Consider the following 23,658-nt stretch of genomic DNA (forward strand, 5'->3'; position numbering starts at 1 on the left):
GACCTATTCCCCCTAACTTAGCTATTAAAGGGCCTATAATTAGCTTAGCTAGCTCCAAAATGTCTTAATAATCATAGTTAGCTCCGAAATGACCTATTTTACCCAAGTTAGCTCCGAAATGACCTATAGTTAGCTAGGCTTCCACCTAAATGACATAATTAGCTTAGTTAGCTCCAAAATGGTCTATTTAACAAAAAATGACCTATACTTAGCTAATTATCCTCGAAAATTACGTAATTAGCTCCAAAATGGCATACTTAGCTAATTTAGCTCGAAGAAGAGGACAAGAGGAGAAGAAAGAGGAAAAATGAAAAGAAGGAAGAAGAAGAATTAGAAGAAGAAGAAGGAGAAGGAGGAGAAGGAGAAGAAGGAGCCTCCTTCTCCTTCTTCTTCTCTCCTCCTTCTTCTCCTTATTCTTCTCTTCTTCTTCTTCTCCTCCTCCTTCTCCTTCTCCTCCTCCTCCTCCTCCTTCTTTTTCTTCTCCTTCTTTTTCTCTTCGTGCTTCTTCTCTTTCTTCTTCTACGTAGCTAATTTTCCCCAACAAAGACATACTTAGCTAATTATCCTCCAAAATGACATAATTAGCTTAGTTTGCTCCAAAACGGTCTATTTAATAAAAAATGACCTATACTTAGCTAATTATCCTCCAAAATGACATAATTAGCTCCAAAAAGGCATACTTAGCTAATTTAGATCGAATAAGAGGACAACAGGAGAAAAAAGAGGAGAAATGAAAAGAAGGAAGAAGAAAAAGAAGAGAAGAAGAAGAGAAGAAGAAGGAGAAGGACAAGAAGGAGAAGGATCCGTCCTTCTTCCCCTTCTTCTCCTTCTTCTTCTCTCCTCCTTCTTCTGCTTCTTCTTCTCCTTCTTCTCTTCTTCTTTTCTTGTAGCGACCCGACTCAAAAAGAGTCAAGCCTTTGTGTATTTGTGCCATCCCTGGATTAGTATGCTGGCACACACAGTACATCAATGTATATATCAAAGTGCAATCACATGTAAATAACGTAAAACTGATATATACCTCAAAATCTCAGCGGAAACAATCAAAGGGAGTGGAGTCCCAATAAACACCAATGACATGTTGAGTGCATACCGTAACCCTGAATCGTACTCCTAGTCGTTGAAGAAAGTACCTGCAACATAAGACGTTGCAGCCGTGTAGGTTAGCCTATTGAATATGTCGGCAAGTCACAAAAGAGGGGTGAAAACATCATCTATACTACATGCATATATGGAGGTGGGGCTGTAGTTTAAGTTTTTGCGTAAAGCAAATTTTCCTACAACAAGAGAGAGGGTAAAAGAAGAAATTTACTACATTGTTGGTTGTTAATGAGAAGGTTCCACCAACCATTTCTCACACCCAAGTTATCAATATTACCCACATCATTAATATTATTTGTGTTGAGAATTCCAGATAGTTTCAATTCCTTCGGCTCAAGTCGTCCATGACCGTGGACAGGGCTAATCGATTAGGTTAGGGTACTCTGCAGAGTTTTGCACACGTTCCCCACAAGATTTCATCGCCTCAGTTGAAGTCCTCACACTTCAGGATGTTTGAGAACCGGATGATCAAAACATGGTCTTTCAACGGGTTCCGTTGAGCGTCTGTCGGTGCCCATCCAATCCTACCGTTCTTCTACATCTCGTAGCACCGTCCGTCCAGAGTCACCACGTTGTTCAACCAAGCCAGAGCCCATAATGACTTGTGGCTGTGCAGGTAAGCCTTGGGTCTTGAAATATCCATCCATCTCTTTGAGCCTGGGTGAAGCTTTCCGCAAGATGTCATGGCGCTTCTCCATGCGTCCCGGGTCCTCCGCTGGTTTTCCCAGGGAGCCCAGCAGAACCGTCCTTCACCCAGAGGTATATTTTGTCCTGAGGTCTTGCAAGTCTTGGAATCTTCAGGTCATGATTATTAAGTTTCTCACAACACTCATGATAAACACTCAACCAAACCCCGTCTACTAGGAGCATCTCAAAATAATGTCCCGACCAAAGTAACAAGGGTTTAGGGGTGCCTATCATAGCATACTACTCAATAACCGAAGTTTCCAAGGACCTACTTGCATGCAATGGGTGAAGAAGGTTGAAACTAATGCAATAAAACCAGAGGTAAAAATATGATCAATGTGAACTTGCCTGGTGAGGTTGATGAAGAAGAATTGTCGCTCTCGAGAAATAACTTGATAGAACTATTTGTCACTCTCCGATGAAATCTATATAATCAAACATAGTATTCACATAAGCACTCATACTAGCAATTATTCTAGCAATCAATATAACAAACAACAATAAAAGTTGATGCAATAAAATCAATAAGAAAGATCAAATAAGAATCCAAAGGAAACTTCAAAGAAAACTAGGGAGTCTTCTACTACAACAATCACAACATATTTTTTATTCTAATTAAACTTAACAGAAAAAAACACTGAAATAGTAAAATAACAGAAAATAAAATATAAAATTAACTAAGATAACATAAAGTATTTTTCATAAAACTATATTATTTTGAAAGTATTTTCAAATAGGGAGTTAAACTAGTAAGGAAATCACTTACAAGTTATTATAGAACTAGAATTGATCTCATCTTATCAAATAAATTTAAATTTTGTTGTTGTTGAAAACCTACTGTTAACTAACATAAAACAAAATATAACCATTCACAAGTATAAAAGAAAATAAATTAAAAGCAATTATAGCAAAAGAAATAGCAATAATCCTAAAAAGAACTAAAACAGAATTTGTTTCACATGAAATAATGAGTTAAAATATTCCAAAAATTCTGAAATTAAACCCATAGTCAAATAATATCACTAGTGATCAGTAGCAAAAAGAATCAACAAAACATCTATTTTAAACTCCAGATATTAACAAAAAAAGATTTAAACCAAATCTGTTTAAATTCAAAATTTAAATTTTCGAACATGGTAAAATATTATATCTACATAAATTACATACAATTTGTGATCCAATGCAAAAAGAATCACCTGAATTGGAGTTATATAATAAAAGTTATAATCAATCTAAGATCAAGATCAAATATGTTTCAGAATTAAAAACAAAAAAAGATTAAAAGAAAAGGGTGACGTGGCCGATTCTGATTGGTTGGAAATCGTGTGCATTTTAGCCTATCTAATGGACGGTCGCAATATAACGAAAAACCTTTCGGTTTTAACTAACTAACACAGAACCAATTTGGTTTTCTAACTAAAACCGAAGAGGTAAGCTAGTCTAATCTGGAGCGTCTAGTTAAAATCTAACGATGGGGAGTAAAAATAAGAGAGAGGGAGGAAACCTTACCTACTGCTACAGGAACTCCGGCGAGCTCCTGGCCGACCGAAGGTGGGGAGACGAGGGGAGGTGATGCCGGTGGGGGAAAATGGCGGCGGGGAGGTGGGGGCGACGGAGGGGAGTCTCGGCATTGGGAGGTGGCGTCAGGGGGCGCTCCTGGGCGACGAATAACGTATCAGGGACCTCCTGGCTCGGTCCTGGGCAGGGGCTCCGGCAAGGGCTACAGGGGCAAGGAGGTGGGGAGGAGCGGCGGTGGGGAGTTTGGCCGGCGGAGGGAAGGCTCAGCGGGGGTCCCAGGTGGCGTCCGGGTGCTGCTGAGCGAGGAGTGGAACTCGGCATGGGCTCCTAGTTCGGTCCTGATGCAGTACTCCGACGAGGTCGGGCTGGCGATCTAGAGGCGAGGAGAAGCAGGGTTCTTGGGAAAAATGGAACGAGGAGGGGGTGGGGATCTTATATAGGGCGACACGAGGTGCAGGGTGGGAAAGCTCGAGGAGATCGGGGCGAATTTCCGGCGAGGAAACTTCCTGGAAGCTACAGGCGACAGGGGAAGGAAAGAGACGGGAGGTAGAAGAAGGAAGGTATTGAGCCGAATCTGATATTTCCTAACGGGTGCAGATAGCTTTCCAAATAAAGTGATGTGTTTCCTTTTTTATAAAACAGGAAGGTAAAACCTAAAAAAGGAAAATTGATATATCTCCAATTGTAGGAGTATTATATATCAAAATTATGAGAAACATATTTCCCACCACGTGGACATTTTATTTTTCACAAAATAAAGACTTTATAAAAATTTATATATTTTTAAAATCCAATAAAAATCCAACTTTTGTCTTTAAAATTTTTGGCACTATTTTTCTACTAACGTTTTTTGGGGTGTCATGTCACCTCCTCTCATTTCTTGCTTGGCAAGTATTTTGTCAAGAAAAAGTTTCTGGTTGAAATCTTGTACCGAAAATAAATTCGAATCAAATAACGAAAGAAGTCCAAATGCCACCTTGATTCAAATTCTTTATAGTTGAAGAAGTCATGTTATCTTCTCTCACTAATTTTAAAAGGATGAATTCGAATTCACAGGAAAAAGGGGAAAGTCATTTTATTCCCTCTCATTCAAAACTTCAAAAAATAAATCAAATTTCACTCTAGTTTCAATTCACTCAAACAAACAAACAATCAATCTAATAATTATATTAACATTCCAAAATTTGGGATGTTACAAACCTACCACACTTAAAATGAAGCTCGTCCTCGAGATTCGAAGAGGCTAGAAAGAGAAGGTTGGGGGTTTGGGGTCTTCTAACAAATCCGAACTCCTGCAAGGTGGGTGCTACCATACTTAGAATGAGAGTTACCGATTCCTCAAAATATTACCAATCCTCTAGGATCTTGGCATCTGACTCCTCACATTCTTCATACTAACTCCTTTGGTGATGCTCTTCCATTATATTTGTAACGTTTCCATCAAAAACGAGGGTTCTTCTGTTGATTTAAGTTTCTTCCGTCTCTGGGTCTTTTTAACTGACAAGTCTCGTGACTCTTCTAAATAACCTATCGATGATTCTCATGGTGGTCTACCATTTGTGGTTATCCTGCAGAGAAAAGGGCCTTGGCTTCATCCTCACCGTAAAATTTCTGAAGCGTGACAACAAATGCCATGTACATGGGCTTTCATCATACCATTCTAAGGCTTAAACAAAAGCATCAAACAACATCATCTCTCTCTATGGGTAAGTTTCTCAGATTTACCATTCCGAATAGCAAGAGAATTAAGAGAGTAAGTCGTCATGGTGATCAATCCATTCCGCACCCAAATCATTACTATGTATAGGGTTTAGCGAACCTCGTATTCTAACACTTGGGAATCCTCACAAGCATTGTAGAATTTCTCTTCTCCCCGAATGAAGTTCGGATAAATCCAATGATTCTGCAAGCTGAACAAACATCTATCGTCTCTTCACAACTCTCAGGTTTTACGCATGCTCCTAAGAAAACGTTTGCTAATCCATCATAGCTTATTCTAAGTTTCTTTCTTCATAAAGGTAGTGCTTGATCCTTATTAGTCCCGGGGTGTGTGGGTTGCAGGCCCACTTTACCTCATACTTGGAATTACTCCGCCTTTTAATCCTATAGTGTTTCATTCCATCATACTCTTGGAGTAACCATCATATAATAATAATCCTCAGACTTATTTTTGGTACACACTCCACTCCGTGGGATACTTTTTTTCCATTGTAGTGTTTACCATTAAAAGGTATTGGTTCATCCATAAATCATATTTATTTCATATTCAAACCTTTATTACATCCTTAATTTCTTCTCAAAACTCCAATTCAAAAGTACTTTATTACAAATGCTGCCATCCCCATTGTTCGGTATGGTCAAGCATTTTTGCCAACTTCATTCATTTGTCTCCATTGGAGATACTTTAGTCCCACTAGAACTTTCCGAGGTGCTCCTTGAAATCATCCATCTTTTGCTTTATCATGCTGGCCATGAGCTTCATCTCCATCATCCCCGCATGCACTTCACTCACGTATTCCTGGGTATGACACAGTCTTGCTTCAAGTATTTCTCCAATCTGACGTATGGCTTCCATGGCAACTTCATGAACAGAATCAAAGAAGGTTGCTCGTGGTACACGTGAAATGAAAAAGTATTGCCCCATAGTCTTTGGAAAAACTCCTTTCACATGGTGGAGGTGTACTTCCACATACCAAAGTTCCACTCCACTTTCCATGAATGGGTGGCCCTTGTGGACTGCATCTCCTTCAAGATGAATGTGCTTCATCATGTCCTTCAGGATTTTTGGGTAATCATGATCACTAGTCAGGGTCATGATCGTTTCTGGGCCCTTAAGGAAGGACTCGTAGAGGGTTGTCATCTGCAGGATCAGAAAATGGGTACTCAGAGGAATGTATGTGTCTCTTGGTATGCATGGTACAATACTAGTCATTGGATCGTGTGGGTTTACCGATTACTACCACACTTAAAATGAAATATACTCATGCCTGCCTAGACCATATTTTTCATATCCTCATAATTGTTTAGAGATCTTTGTTTGTAGAGAAACAACGCATACATTTTCAACATAGGCAATCATGACACAATAAATGTTATTGATTCATGAAGTTATTATAATCTTAGAGACTTCCGTTACAAAATTCAACTCCATAACCTCATGAAACAAGAGTACTTCATGTTACACTTATTGCCATTGTCAAAACTTAACTACTCCATCTTTAGCTTTCTTCCCCTGTGGACAATTACTAGCATAATGTCTTGCTTCCTTGCAATGAAAACAAATAAGTTCCGACAAGTCTCGGGGTTTCTTGGTGTTTGCTATTACTCCTTGGTTTTCCTGCTTCCTTCTTGGGCACATATCGTTGTAGTGGCCCAATTCCTTACACTTGAAACATCTGATATGACTCAGGTCTTTATGTGTCGGGATTTGACTCTGGCTGGTGTACTTTTTCTTCTTTCCGGACTGCTTCATTCTGGTTAGTACTTCCATTTCATGTGGATCAAACTCTTCTTTTTCCGTCGGGAAGTTTCCTAGATATTTATGGCTTTCCTTCGTGCAATCCTTTGAGAAATGTCCTTCTTCTCCACATGAGTAACAGGCATTGGAGAAGAATCTGGTTAGGCCTTGTCCATTAGGGTCTTCCAGATTTTCCTTCATCACATGTTCTTCTAAAATCTTGTTCTTGACCGTTTCCTTCATTACTTCTTTCTGCTGATTGACAACTTGTTGCACCTTGTGGTAAATGTGACACTGAGTTGGGTAGTGGGTGGTTCCTTCACACAAGAAGCAAGTCACCTGACTAGTTGGGCATTCCTCCGCTGGGTGATTTTCTTCACAATGAGGGCATCCATCCTGATGTTCTTTCTGACTGTACCCTATTTCTCCATAGATCTTGCATGCACAAGGATTCTTATTCGGGCCTTGATAGCACTTTTGAATGAGATGAGATCTTAACAAAGTCTTCTTGAATTCGTCCCAAGTTTCTGCTCCACTAAATCCTTGTATGGCATGATGCATTTTCCACCAGATAGCAGCACTTTGGGTAAAGTACTGAAGAGCGTGTGCCACTTCATACTTCCTTGAAATCAGATTGCTCCCTTAGTGATTCTCCATGTTCTGAATCCATATTTTAGCCTCTAGCTGGGTCATTGGTCCAGAGATTACAAGTCCAGCTTTATACGCCATCTATTGGGTCCAGGGTTTTTGGGATGAGATGAGTAAAAGAGAAAGGAAAAGAGGGAGATACACACAATACAAACAATATTTTTGAGAATATATTTTATTTTTGGCTATCGGAAAACACACACAAATGACGGCTCAAAAATCATCTTATCTAACATGGGTATAGAACAGGGGTTTGGAATTCTAATGGCCATATAAATATTGGAACGCTTCAGGGTCTTCGAATTTCTTCGGGTCATCAAAGTCTTCAATTGGTGGAGCTTCAATTCTTCAAATTCATGGTGAAATCCACTTTACTTCGAAGTGGAACTCAGTTGATCCTTCATGTGGTCAAAGGGAAAAGGGTATTGTCTAACTATTTGAGGTGAGAGAGAACATTTGATGGAATCCGAAGAGATGAGAAGTAAATAATGTTCTTGGAAATAAAATTGTAGACAGATCCTTTCCTAAGGGATTTCCAGTTTCTAGGGTCACGTCCTACAATCAACATGTGCTCTGATACCATACCTGTAGCGACCCGACTCAAAAAGAGTCAAGCCTCTCTGTATCTGTGCCATCCGTGGATCAGTATGCTGGCACACACAGTACATTAATGTATATATCAAAGTGCAATCACATGTAAATAACGTAAAACTGATATATACCTCAAAGTCTCAGCGAAAACAGTCAAAGGGAGTGGAGTCCCAATAAACACCAACGGCAGGTTGAGTGAAGACCGTAACCCTGAATCGTACTCATACTTGTCGAAGAAAGTATCTGCAACATAAGACATTGCAGCCGTGTAGGTCAGCATATTGAATATGCCAGCAAGTCACAAAAGAGGGGTGAAAACATCATCTATACTACATGCATATATGGCAGGTGGGGCTGTAGTTTAAGTTTTTGCGTAAAGCAAATTTTCCTACAACAAGAGAGAGGGTAAAAGTAGAAATTTACTTCATTGTTGGTTGTTAATGAGAAGGTTCCACCAACCATTTCTCATACCCAAGTTATCAATATTACCCACATCATTAATATTATTTGTGTTGACAATTCCAGATAGTTTTAGTTCCTTCGGCTCAAGTCGTCCATGACCATGGACATGGCTAATCGATTAGGTTAGGGTACTCTACAGAGTTTTGCACACGTTCCCCATAAGATTTTACCGCCTCCGCTGAAGTCCTCGCACTTCAGGGTGTTTGAGAACCGGATGATCAAAACATGGTCTTTCAACATGTTCCTCTGAGCCTCTATGGGTGCCCATCCAATCCTACCATTCTTCTACATCTCGTAGCACCGCCCGTCCAGAGTCACCATGTTGTCCAACGAAGCCAGAGCCCATAATGAATTGTGGCTGTGCAGGTAAGCCTTGGGTCTTGAAATATCCATACATCTCTTTGAGCCTCCGTGAAGCTTTCCGCAAGATGTCATGGCGCTTCTCCATGCATCCCGGGTCCTCCGCTGGTTTTCCTAGGGAGCCCACCAGAACCGGCCTTCAACCTAAGGTCTTGTAAGTCTTGGAGTCTTCAGGTCTTGATTATTAAGTTTATCACAACACTCATGATAGACACTCAACCAAACCCCGTCTACTAAGAGCATAGCAAAATAACGTCCCGACCAAAGTAACAAGGGTTTAGGGGCGAGTATCATAGCATACTACTCAATAACCAAAGTTTCCACGTACCAACTTGCATGCAACGGGTGAAGAAGGTTGAAACTAATGCAATAAAACCATAAGTAAAAATATGATCATTGTGAACTTGCCTGGTGAGATTGATGAAGAAGATTTATCGCTCTCGAGAAATAACTTGATAGAACTATTCGTCACTCTCCAATGAAATCTATATAATCAAACATAGTATTCACATAAGCACTCATACTAGCAATCATTCTAGCAATCAATATAACAAACAACAATAAAAATTGATGCAATAAAATCAATAAGAAAGATCAAATAAGAATCCAAAGGAAACTTCAAAGAAAACTAGGGAGTCTTCTACTACAACAATCACAAAATAGTTTTTGTTCTAATTAAACTTACCAGAAAATAAAACACTAAAATAGTAAAATAACAGAAAAGAAAATATAAAATTAACTAAGATAATAGAAAGTATTTTCATAAAACTATAATATTTTGAAAGTATTTTCAAATAGGGAGTTAAACTAGTAAGGAAATCAATTACAAGTTATTATAGAACTAGAATAGATCTCATGTTATCAAATAAAATAAAATTGTGTTGTTGTTCAAAACCTACTGTTAACTAACAGAAAACAAAATATAACCTTTCACAAGTGTAAAAATAAATAAATTAAAAAAAATTATAGCAAAAGAAATAGAAATAATCCTAAAAAGAACTAAAACAAAATCTGTTTCATATGATATAATGAGTTAAAACATTCCAAAACTGAAATTACACCCACTGATAAATAATATCACTAGTGATCAGTAGCAAAAAGAATCAACAAAAAATCTATTTTTGAACTCGAGATATTAACAAAACAAGATTTAAACCAAATGTGTTTAAATTCGAAATTTAAATTTTCAAACATGGTCAAATTTTATATCTACAAAAACTACATAAAATTTGTGATCCAATGCAAAAAGAATCACCTCAATTGGACTTATGTAATGAAAGTCATAAGCAATCTAAAATCGGGATCAAATCTGTTTGAGAATTAAAAACAGAAAAAGATTAAAAGAAAAGGGTGACGTGGCAGATTCTGATTGGATGGAAATCGCACGCGTTTTAGGCTATCTAACGGACGGTCGCAATATAATGGAAAACCTTTCGGTTTTAACTAAGTAACAGAGAACCGGTTTGGTTTTCTAACTAAAACCGAAGAGGTAAGCTAGTCTAATCTAGAGCGTCTAGTTAAGATCTAACGATGGGGAGTAAAAATAAGAGAGAAGGAGGAAACCTTACTTGCTGCTATAGGAACTCCGGCGAGCTCCTGGCAGGCTGAAGGTGGGGTGGCAAGGGGAGGTGACGTCAGCGGGGAGGTGGGGGCGATGGAGGGGCGTCTCGGCATTGGGAGGTGGCGTCACGGGGCGCTCCTGGGCGACGAACAACGCGTGAGGGAGGTCCTGGCTCTGTCCTGGGTAGGGGCTCCGGCGAGGGCTACATGGGCGAGGAGTTGGGGAGGAGTGGCGATGGGGAGTTTGGTCGGCGGAGGGAAGGCTCGGCGGGGGTTCCAGGTGGCGTCGAGGAGTGGAGATCGGCACGGGCTCCTAGTTCAGTCCTGACGCAGTACTTCGGCGAGGTCGGGCTGGCGAGCTAAAGGCGAGGAGAGGTGGGGTTGTTGGGAAAAGTAGAACGAGGAGGGGGTGGGGATCTTATATAGGGCGACGGGAGGTGCAGGGAGGGAAAGGTTGAGGAGATCGGGGTGGATTTACGGCGAGGAAACTTCCTGGAAGCTACACGCGACAGGGGAAGGAAAGAGACGGGAGGTAGAAGAAAGAAGGTATTGGGCTGAATCTGATATTTCCTAACGGGTCCAGATAGCTTTCCAAATAATGTGATGTGTTTCCTTTTTTATAAAACAGGAAGGTAAAACCTAAAAAAGGGAAATAGATATATCTCCAAATATAGGAGTATTATATACCAAAATTATCAGAAAAATATTTCCCACCACGTGGACATTTTGTTTTTCACAAAATAAAAACTTCATAATTTTTTTTAAATCTAATAAAAATCCAACTTTTGTCTTTAAAATTGTTGGCACACTTTTTCTACTGAATTTTTTTTGTGGTGTCATGTTATCTCCTCTCATTTCTTGCTTGGCAAGTATTTTGTCAAGAAAAAGTTTGTGGTTGAAATCTTGTGCCAAAAATAAATTCAAATGAAATACCAAAAGAAACCCAAATGCCACCTTGATTCAAATTCTTTATAGTTGAAGAAGTCATGTTGATTTTAAATGGATGAATTTGAATTCGCAGGAAAAAGGGGATAGTCATTTTATTCCCTCCCATTCAAAAGTTTTTAAAAAAAATCAAATTTCACTCAAGTTTTAATTCACTCAAACAAACAGATAATCAATCTAATAATTATATTAACATTCCAAAATTTGTATGTTACATTTCTTTTTATTCTCCTCCTCCTTCTCCTTCTCCTCCTCCTCCTCCTTCTTCTTCTTCTTTTTGTTCTCCTTCTTCTTCTCTTTCTTCTTCTCTTTCTTCTTCTACGTAGCTTATATTCCCCAACAAAGACATACTTAGCTAATTATGCTCCAAGATGACATAATTAGCTTAGTTAGCTCCAAGATGGTCTATTTAATAAAAAATGACCTATACTTAGCTAGTTATCCTCCAAAATGACATAATTAGCTCCAAAAAGGTATACTTAGCTAATTTAGCTCTAAGAAGAGGACAAGAGGAGAATAAAGAGGAAAAAAGAAAAGAAGGAAGAAGAAGAAGAAGGAGAAGGAGAAGGAGGAGAAGGAGCCAGAAGAAGAAGGAGCGAGAAGAAGAAGGAGAAGACGGAGAGAGAAGAAGAAGGAAAAGAAGGAGGGCTCCTTCTCCTCTTCCTCCTCCTCCTTCTTCTTCTTTTTCTTCTCCTTCTTCTTCTCTTCTTGCTTTTTCTCTTTCTTCTTCTACGTAGCTTATTTTCCCCCAACAAAGACATACTTAGCTAATTATCCTCCAAAATGACATAATCAGCTTAGTTAGCTCCAAAATGGTCTACTTAATAAAAAATGACCTATACTTAGCTAATTATCCTACAAAATGACATAATTAGGTCAAAAAGGCATAATTAGCTAATTTAGCTCGAACAAGAGGACAAGAGGAGAAGAAACAGGAAAAATGAAAAGAAGAAAGAAGAAAAAGAACAGAAGAAGAAGGAGAAGGAGACGGAGGAGAAGGAGCCCTCCTTTTTCTCCTTCTTCTTCTCCTTCTTCCTCTCTCCTCCTTCTTCTCCTTCTTCTCTTCTTCTTCTCCTCCTCCTTCTCCTCCTCCTTCTCCTTCTCCTTCTCCTCCTCCACCACCTCCTCCTCCTCCTTCTTCTTTTTCTTCTCCTTCTTCTTCGCGTCTTGCTTCTTCTCTTTCTTCTTCTACGTAGCTTATTTTCCTCAACAAAGACATACTTAGCTAATTATCCTCCTAAATGACATAATTAGCTTACTTAGGTAAAAACATCATAAGAACCTTGGTTAGCTCATTAAAATGACTAATTTAGTTGTAAAATGACATAATAAGCTCAAAATGGCATAAGAACCTTGGTTAGCTCATGAATAGTATATACTTAGCTTGTTTTCCTCTAAAATGACATAATTAGCCCATTTAGCTCCAAAAAGACATAGTAGCTAATTTAGCTCCAAGAAGAGGAGAAGAGGAGAAATGAAAAGAAGGAAGAAGAAGAAGGAAAAGAAGAAGGAGAAGGAGGTGAAGAAGGAGAGGGAGTTCTAGTTCCTCCTTCTTCTCCTTCTCCTTCTTCTTCTTCTCTTCTTCTATTCTTCTTCTCCTTCCTTATTTTCATTTCTCAACTTCTTGGAGCTAAATTAGCTAAGTATGTATTTTTGGAGCTAAATGGATATGAAACTTACTTATTACTTCTCCTCTTCATCTAGTCTTCTTCTTCTAACTTACTTATTTCCCATTTTGCATATTACATTCACTTCACGGAAGCTTGGATTATATTGATGGAGTGCTTCAATATGGTTTTTTCTAAAATGGCTTCACGGAAGCTTGGATTGAAACTATTGTAGTAAATGGATATGAAACTTTGTATGTATGGATGAAACTAGTGTAATATATGGTTTGGTACGGATGAAACTTGCATAATATGTATGTATTATGGATGAAACTTATTTTAATATGGTTATGAGTATGGGGCAGTTTGTGTGAAATATATTATGTATTATGGATTCTGGATGAAACTGTCAAATATATATTATGGATTCTGGATGAAACTGTCAAATACATATATATATATATATATACATATATATTCCTAATTTGTGTGAAAAATCTTGGATATTATTAATAATAAAATAAACAGTGGCAGTTTGGACCCTTTGCCGTCTGACCACCGACGGCAAAGGGCCTGAACTGGCCTTTTGAATCAAACTGGGTGCCCCCTTTGCCGTCTGCCATGCTTGTGGGCAGACGTCAAAGGGGCAAACAAGAGGGGCTTTGGTGGCACCTTTGCCGTTAGCCTACCAGCATGGCAGACGTAAAAGGGGCAAAGGGGAGACGACAAACTATTTGTGGGCCTAGCAGGCTGCCGTTAGCACTTGAAGGAGGTGCCCATAGATGTGTCGTCCCATATTCTTTGTCGTCCGCTCCCTCACGGCAAAGATCCTTTGCCGTCAGCTATCCCAATGCAGAGGACAAAGAGGCCCTTCACCGGATTTTTGTTTGCCGTCCAGTTTGCCGTCTGCTGAAAGACGGAAAAGGCCTTTGCCGTCCGGGGTGTCCCCCTTTGCCGTCTGATCCCTGCAGTGTGTATTTGATACGTCTCAAACGTATCTATAATTTTTGATGGTTTCATGCTGTTATCTTGTCAACTTGGGATGTTTTATGTACCTTTTATATCTTTTTTGGGACTAACATATTAATTCTGTGCCATGTGCCAATTCCTATTTTTTCTGTGTTTTTGACTCTTTTCAGATCTGATTTTGGAACACAGTCCAAACGGAATAAAATCCCCGAAATAAAATTTTCCAGAACGGAAGAAGATCAGGGGACTTGAGGGCCAAGGCAGGAGAGCCACAGGGGGGCCACAAGACATGTAGCCACCACCAGGGGGGCGGCGGCTACCAGGCTTGTGGCCTCCCTGACGCCCCCCTGACCTAGCTCTTTCGCCTATATATTCCCTAAAATCTAGAAAAATAATCAGGGCACCCACAAAAACACTTTTCCGCCACCGCAAGCTTCCGTTTCCGCGAGATCTCATCTGGAGACCCTTCCCGGTGCCTTGCCGGAGGGGACTTTGGAGTTGGAGGGCTTCTACATCAACATCATCGCCTCTCCAATGACTCGTGAGTAGTTCACTTCATACCTACGGGTCCGTAGTTAGTAGCTAGATGGCTTCTTCTCTCTCTTGGATCTTCAATACAAAGTTATCCATGATCTTCATGGAGATCTATCCGATGTAATCCTCTTTGGCAGTGTGTTTGTCGAGATCCGATGAATTGTGGATTTGTGATCAGAATATCTATGAATTATATTTGAGTCTTTGTTGATTTCTTATATGCATGATTTGATATCCTTGTAAGTCTCTCCGAGTCTTTGGTTTTGTTTGGCCAACTAGATCTATGATTCTTGCAATGGGAGAAGTGCTTGGGTTTGGGTTCATACCGTGTGTTGACCTTTCTCAGTGACAAAAGGGGCAGCAAGGCACGCATCATGTTGTTTCCATCAAGGGTAACAAGATGGGATTTTATCGTAGATATGAGATTGTCCATCCACATCATGTCATCTTGCTTAAGGCGTTACTCTGTTCTCATGAACTTAATACACTAGATGCATGCTGAATAGCGGTCGACGTGTGGAGTAATAGTAGTAGATCCAGAAAGTATCGGTCTACTTGTTTTGGACGTGATGCCTATAGATATAATCATTGCCTTAGATAACGTCACGACTTTGCGCGGTTCTATCAATTGCTCGACAGTAATTCGTTCACCCACCGTCTACTTGCTTTCATGAGAGAAGCCACTAGTGAACACTATGGCCCACGGGTCTATTCACACCTATCGTTTCCGCTTTCACTTTTACTTTGCGTTGTTTCTTTTTGCTTTCATTTCTCACTTTGCAAACAATCTATAAGGGATTGACGACCCCTTCATAGCGTTGGGTGCAAGCTCTTTGTGTTTGTGGAGGTACTTGTGACAATCCTTCACTATATCGATACCTTGGTTCTCAAAACTGAGGGAAATACTTACCGCCGCTGTGCTACATCACCCTTTCCGCTTCGAGGAACACCAACGCAAGGCTCCAAGGCCATGGGGGTATTCCTTGCATATTTGCCAAGGAAGTCCCTAAAGGCGTAGCCGTAGCAAAAGGATTCCTGGTGCCATTGCTGAGGAGTATCAAGACAAGAACAGTCTCCCGCCAAGACGCTTGTTTCTAGCGCCGTTGGAAGGTCTTTTGTTGCAGTAGCAGAAGTATTTCTGGCACCGTTGCCGGGGAAGGAGAGATCTATCCAAGTAGGTGTCACAAACTCATCTCTTGCATTTACCTTTTTTGCCAGTTGCCTCTCGTTTTCCTCTCCCCCACTTCATATTTGCCGTTTTCATTTTCCTTTCTCCTTTGCCGTTTTCATTTGCCTTTTTCCTTTGCCGTTCTCTTTTGCCTTTTGCCGTTTTCCGTTGCCAGTTTTCTTGCTTGCTTGTGTTCTTGTTGGTTTGTTGAAGTCATTATGGCTGAAAACACCAAACTTTGCGACTTCTCGAGTACCAATAATAATGATTTTATTAGTACTCCGATTGCTCCCACCACTAGTGCGGAATCGTATGAAATCAATGCAGCTTTGCTGAATTTTGTGATGAAAGAGCAATTATGTGGCCTTCCTAGTGAAGATGCCGCATCCCATCTCAATACCTTCATTGAGCTTTGTGATATGCAAAAGAAAAGAGATGTGGATAATGACGTGATTAAGTTGAAGCTTTTTCCTTCCTCATTGCAAGATCGCGCAAAAACTAGGTTTTCTTCTTTGCCTAAAAATAGTATCGATTCTTGGGATAAGTGCAAAGATGCTTACATATCCAAGTATTTTCCGCCGGCTAAGATTATCTCCCTGCGTAACGATATCATGAATTTCAAGCAACTTGATCATGAACACGTTGCACAATCTTGGGAGAGGATGAAGTTAATGATTAGAAATTGTCCCGCTCATGGCTTGAGTTTGTGGATGATTATACAAATCTTTTTCGCTGGCTTGAATTTTGCTTCTCGCAATATTTTCGACTCCGCCTCAGGTGGAACATTGATGTAAATCACGTTAGGAGACGCTACAAAACTCTTAGACAATATCATGACCAACTACTTTGAGTGGCACACTGAAAGGTCACCTGCTAACAAAAAGGTACACTCTATAGAAGAAATTAACTCGCTTAGTGCTAAGATGGACGAGTTGATGAATTTGGTTGCTAGTAGAAATGCTCCTTTATATCCTAATGACATGCCACTATCTTCCTTGATTGAGAGTAGCAACGCTAGTTTGGACGTTAATTTTGTTGGTAGGAATAATTTTGGCAACAACAATGCTTTTAGAGGAAACTATGTTCCTAGGCCTTTTCCTAGTAACTCCTCTAACAATTATGGCAATTCCTACAACAACACTTATGGAAATCACAACAAATTACCCTCTGATTTAGAGAGTAATATCAAAGAGTTCATCAACTCTCAAAAGATTTTCAATGCGTCCATAGAGGAAAAACTACTCAAAATAGACGATTTGGCTAAGAGCGTTGATAGGATGTCTTGTGATATTGATGCTTTGAAAGTTAGATGTGCTCCTCCCAAGGTCAACTTGGATGAAACTTTAAAAGCTATGCGTGTCTCCATGAATGAGAGCAAAGAAAGAACCGCCCCAATTCGCTCTAGGCATGAATGGTTTAAAAGGGCGCGTTCTAGTGAAATAAATCACGAAGATCTTAAAGTGCTTGGTGTGACTCCTCTTGAATCTTTGTTTTCGCGTGTCAAACCTATTGATGAAGGGGCTGGATATGAATCCACTTTCGTTGAAAAATGCCCCAATGATTCAGAGTCCACCTATCTTGATGATAAAGGTGTGGATAGTGGAGTAGAAGAAAACAAAATTTTGGGTAGTAATGAAACTCCCACTTTGGATTTCAAGGAATTCAATTATGATAGTTGCTCCTTGTTTGAATGCATTTCTTTGATGCAATCCATTGCAAACTCTCCACATGCTTATAGCCAAAGCAAAGCCTTTACCGCGTATATCGTAGATGCTATGATGAAATCTCTTGAAGAGAAGCTCGAATTAGAAGTCTCTATACCTAGAAAACTTCGTGATGAGTGGGAACCTACTATCAAAATCAAGATCAAAAACTATGAATGCAATGCTTTGTGTGATTTGGGTGCTAGTGTTTCCGCGATTCCAAAGTCTTTATGTGATATTTTTGGTTTTCATGAGATTGAAGAGTGTTCTCTTAATTTTCATCTTGCGGATTCTACTGTCAAGAAACCCATGGGAAGGATCGATGATGTTCTTATTGTTGCAAATAAGAACTATGTACCCGTGGATTTCATTGTACTTGAGATAGATTGCAATCCTTCATGTCCCATCATTCTTGGTAGACCATTCCTAAGGACTATTGGTGCTATCATCGATATGAAGGAAGGGAATATTAGATTTCAATTTCCTCTAAAGAAGGGCATGGAGCATTTTCCTAGAAAGAAAATAAGATTGCCTTATGAATCTATGATGAGGGCTACTTATGGTTTGAGCACCAAAGATGACTATACGTGATTCCATCACCTTTTGCCTAGCTAAGGGCGTTAAACAATAGCGCTTGTTGGGAGGCAACCCAACGAATCTATCTTTTTTCTTTCTGTTTTGTGTTTTCCACACTTTCATAATTCTGTTATGATTGTGTTTTTTGTGTTTCTTTTTGCGTTTGTGCCAAGTAAAACCGTTATGATTAGTCTTGGGGATGATCGTTTGGTCATGCTGGAAAAGACAGAAACTTTCTGCTCACGAAAAGAATTTTCATTTCTTTCTGTACGAGCTTTTGAGTTGATTCTTTCTGCTACTGATTGCTACGGAAATGTTTCGGACTGTCGTAATTTCTCAGAATTTTTGTAGTAATAGAAGTATACGAAGTATACAGATTGCTACAGACTGGTCTGCTGTTAATAGATTCTGTTTTTGTTGAGTTGGTTGCTTATTTTGATGAAACTATGGATAGTATCGGGGGGTATTAGCCATGGAATATTGAAAATACAGTAACCCAACATCAGCATAAGTAGAATTTAAGTTTGCTACAGTACCTAAGGAAGTGGTGGTTTGCTTTCTTGTACTAATGTTATCACGAGTTTCTGATTAAGTTTCGTGTTGTGAAGTTTTCAAGTCTTGGGTGAAGTTCTTATGCAAAAGAAGATAAAGAGTGGCAAGAGCTCAATCTTGGGGATTCCCAAGGCAACCCAAGATGATTCAAGGATGCCGTAAAAGCCTAAGCTTGGGGATGCCCGGGGAAGGTATCCCCTCTTTCGTCTTCAATCCATCGGTAACGTTACTTGGGGCTATATTTTTATTCACCACATGTTATGTGTTTTGCTTGGAGCGTCTTGTATCGTAGGAGTCTTTTATTTTTGTTGTGTCACAATCATCCTTGCTGCACGCCTAGAGAGAGAGACATGCACTCACCGTGATTTTGTCGAGCTTCACTTATATACTTTGGTAGACAATTCAGCTCACGTGTGTTTCACTTATATCTTTTGAGCTAGTTGATTTTGCTCTATGTGCTTCACTTTTATCTTTTAGAGAACGGAACTGCGTGGCTTGGTAGTTGATCTATGCTATAAAAGTAGTCTCATGAGCGGTAGTTATCCAAAGGGATATGAAAACTTCCATCTCCATGTGCATTGAATAGTTAGAGAAGTTTGATTCATCTCAATTAGTTTTGAGTTGTGGTTGCAGTAATATTTAAGTTATGTTAGTATGGTGTTGTGGATCTAGAAATACTTGTGTTGAAGTTAGTGATTCCCGTAGCATGCACGTATGGTGAACCGCTATGTGATGAAGTCTGAGCATGATTAGTCTATTGATTGTCATCCTTTGTGTGGGGGTCGGGATCGTGCGATGGTTTATACCTACCAACCCTTCCCCGAGGAGTATGCGTTGAATGCTTTGTTTTGATTACTACTAGAACTTTTGCAACAAGTATATGAGTTCTTCATGACTAATGTTGAGTCCATGGTTTAGATGCACTTTCACCTTCCACCATCACTATCTTCTTAGTGTCGTGCAACTTTCGCCGGTGCACAAAACCCACCATTAGCCTCGGTCAAAACAGCCATCATACCTACCTACTATGGCTTTTTCAAAGTCATTCCGAGATATATTGCCATGCAACTACCACCATGACATGTGCCACCACTTCTACATTGCCATTGCATGATCGTAAGATAGCTAGCATGATGTTTCCATTGATATCTATGCCATGCTAGATCATTGTCACGGTACACTACCGAAGGAATTCCATATAGAGTCATCATTTCTCTAAGTTTTGAGTTGTAAGTGTGATGATCATCATTGATTGAGCATTGTCCCATGTGAGGAAATAAAAGAGGCCAGCGAAGCCCATATACAAAAAGAGGCCAAAGATGCCCACCAAAAAAAGAGGCCAAAGAGCCCACCAAAAAAATGAGAGAAAAAGAGAGAAGGGACAATGCTACTATCCTTCCACACTTGTGCTTATTAAGCACCATGATATTCATGATTGAGAGTCTCTCGTTTTGTCACCACCATATAGCTAGTGGGAAATTTTCATTATATAACTTGGCTTGTATATTCCAATGATAGGCTTCCTCAAATTTGCCTTAGGTCTTCGTGAGCAAGCAAGTTGGATGCACACCCACTAGTTTTCTTTAAGAGCATTCACTTACTCTTAGCTCTAGTGCATCATTTGTATGGCAATCCCTACTCATTCACATTGATATCTATTGATGAGCATCTCCATAGCTCATTGATATGCCTAGTTAATGTGACCATCTTCTCCTTGTTTGTCTTGCAACCTCCACCACACTCCACACCACTTATAGTGCTAAAACCATGGCTCACGCCCATGTATTGTGTGAGAGTTGAAAAGGTTTGAGAAAGTAAAGGTGTGAAAACAATTACTTGGCCAATACCGGGGTTGTGCATGATTTAAATTCATTGTGCAAGGATGATAGAGCATAGCCAGACTATATGATTTTGTAGGGATAACTTTCTTTTGGCCTTGTTATTTTGAAAGTTCATGATTACCTTGCTAGTTTGCTTGAAGTATTATTGTCTCCACATCAATAGCAAACTATAGTTTTGAATCTAATGGATCTGAACATTCACGTCACATAAGAGGAGTTACAAAGGACATCTATGCTAGGTAGCATGAAAGCATCAAAAATTCATTCTTTATCATTTCCCTACTCAAGGATGAGCAATAGTTAAGCTTGGGGATGCTTGATACGTCTCAAACGTATCTATAATTTTTGATGGTTTCATGCTGTTATCTTGTCAACTTGGGATGTTTTATGTACCTTTTATATCTTTTTTGGGACTAACTTATTAATTCAGTGCCAAGTACCAGTTCCAGTTTTTCTGTGTTTTTGACTCTTTTTAGATCTGATTTTGGAATGGAGTCCAAACGGAATAAAATCCCCGAAATAAATTTTTCCAGAACGGAAGAAGATCAGGGGACTTGAGGGCCAAGGTAGGAGAGCCACAGGGGGCCCACAAGCCCTGTAGCCGCCACGAGGGGGCGGCGACTACCAGGCTTGTGGCCTCCCTGGCGCCCCCCTGACCTAGCTCTTTCGCCTATATATTCCCTAAAATCCAGAAAAAAATCAGGGCATCCACGAAAACACTTTTCCGCCGCCGCAAGCTTCCTTTTCCGCGAGATCTCATCTGGAGACCCTTCTTGGTGCCCTGCCGGAGGGGACTTTGGAGTTGGAGGGCTTCTACATCAACATCATCGCCTCTCCAATGACTCGTGAGTAGTTCACATGAGACCTACGGGTCCGTAGTTAGTAGCTAGATGGCTTCTTCTCTCTCTTGGATCTTCAATACAAAGTTCTCCATGATCTTCATGGAGATCTATCCGATGTAATCCTCTTTGGCAGTGTGTTTTTCGAGATCCGATGAATTGTGGATTTGTGATCAGATTATCTATGAATTATATTTGAGTCTTTGCTGATTTATTATATGCATGATTTGATATCCTTGTAAGTCTCTCTGAGTGTTGGATTTTGTTTGGCCAACTAGATCTATGATTCTTGCAATGGGAGAAGTGCTTGGTTTTGGGCTCATACCGTTTGGTGACCTTTCCCAGTGACAGAAGGGGCAGCAAGGCACGCATCGTGTTGTTGCCATCAAGGGTAAAAAGATGGGCTTTTATCGTAGATATGAGATTGTCCATCTACATCATGTCATCTTGCTTAAGGCGTTACTCTGTTCTCATGAACTTAATACACTAGATGAATGCTGGATAGCGGTCGACGTGTGGAGTAATAGTAGTAGATGCAGAAAGTATCGGTCTACTTGTTTTGGATGTGATGCCTATAGATATAATCATTGCCTTAGATAACGTCATGACTTTGCGCGGTTCTATCAATTGCTCGACAGTAATTCGTTCACCCACCGTCTACTTGTTTTCATGAGAGAAGCCACTAGTGAACACTACGGCCCCCGGGTCTATTCACAACTATCGTTTCCACTTTCACTTTTTACTTTGCTTTGTTTCTTTTTGATTTCAGTTCTCACTTTGCAAACAATCTATAAGGGATTGACAACCGCTTCATAGCGTTGGGTGCAAGCTCTTTGTGTTTGTGCAGGTACTTGTGACAATCCTTCACTGGATCGATACCTTGGTTCTCAAAACTGAGGGAAATACTTACCGCCGCTGTGCTACATCACCCTTTCCGCTTCGAGGGAACACCAACGCAAGGCTCCAAGGCCACAGGGGAATCCTTTGCATATTTGCCAAGGAAGTCCCTAGATGCGTAGCCGTAGCAGAAGGATTCCTGGTGCCGTTGCTGAGGAGTATCAAGACAAGAATAGTCTCCCGTCAACACACTTGTTTCTGGCGCCGTTGGAAGGTCTTTTGTTGCAGTAGCAGTTTTCTATATATAGTCATACGTGGTTATGGAAAAGAACTTGCATGACATCTTTTGTCCTACCCTCTGTTACGTCTCCGTCATATCTACTTTTCCGAACTCTTTTGCCCTTGTTTTGGACTCTAATTTGCATGATTTGAATGGAACTAACCCGGACTATCGCTGTTTTCAGCAGAATTGTCATGGTGTTGTTTTTATGCAGAAAATAAAAGTTCTCGGAATGACCTGAAAATTTACGGAGAATTTTTCTGGAATTAATGAAAAATACCTGCACAAATATCCACCGGAGGAGGTGAGCCGTGAGACCACAAGCCCACCAGGCGCGGCCCCCTGGCCGCGCCTGGCAGTCTTGTGGGGCCCACAAAGCTCCACCGCCTCCAACCTCAGATCTATTTAGTCCGTCTCGCCCAGAAAAAATCAAGGAGAAGGATTCATCGCGTTTTATGATACGGAGGCGCCGCCACCTCCTGTTCTTCATCTGGAGGACAGATCTGGAGTCCGTTTTGGGCTCCGAAGAGGGGAAATCGTCGCCATCGTCATCATCAACCTTCCTTCATCGCCCATTCCATGATGCTCTTCACCGTTCGTGAGTAATCTCATCGTAGGCTTGCTGGACGATGATGAGTTGGATGAGATCTATCATGTAATCGAGTTAGTTTTTACGGGGATTGATCCCTAGTATCCACTATGTTCTGAGATTGATGTTGCTACTACTTTGCCATGCTTAATGCTTGTCACTAGGGCCCGAGTGCCATGATTTCAGATCTGAACCTATTATGTTGTCGCCAATATATGTGTGTTTTAGATCCTATCTTGCAAGTTGTAGTCACCTACTATGTGTTATGACCCGGAAACCCCAGAGTGACAATAGCCGGAACCACTCCCGGAGATGACCATAGTATGAGGAGTTCATGTATTCACCAAGTGTTAATGCGTTCGTCCGGTTCTTTATTAAAAGAAGAACCTTAATATCCCATAGTTTCCATTAGGACCCCTCTGCCACGGGAGGGATGGACAATAGATGTCATGCAAGTTCTTTTCCCTAAGCACGTATGACTACATACGGAATACATGCCTACATTAGATTGACGAACAGGAGCTAGTTATATATCTCTCCGTGTTATAGCTGTTGCATAATGAATCACATCCGGCATAATCATCCATCACCGATCCAATGCCTACGAGTCTTTTACTACCGGTCCTTGCTACATTACTTTGCCGCTACTGCTGTCACTACTGCTGCTGCCACTGCTGTTACTGTTGCTACTACTGCTATCATACCACCTTGCTACTGATACTTTGTTGCAGACACTAAATCTTTCAGGTGTGGTTGAATTGAGAACTCAACTGCTAATACTTGAGAATATTCTTTCGCTTCCCCTTGAGTCGAATCAATAAATTTGGGTTGAAT

Source organism: Hordeum vulgare, chromosome 5H (assembly GCF_904849725.1).
Source record: "Hordeum vulgare subsp. vulgare chromosome 5H, MorexV3_pseudomolecules_assembly, whole genome shotgun sequence".
Classification (NCBI taxonomy): Eukaryota; Viridiplantae; Streptophyta; class Magnoliopsida; order Poales; family Poaceae; genus Hordeum; species Hordeum vulgare.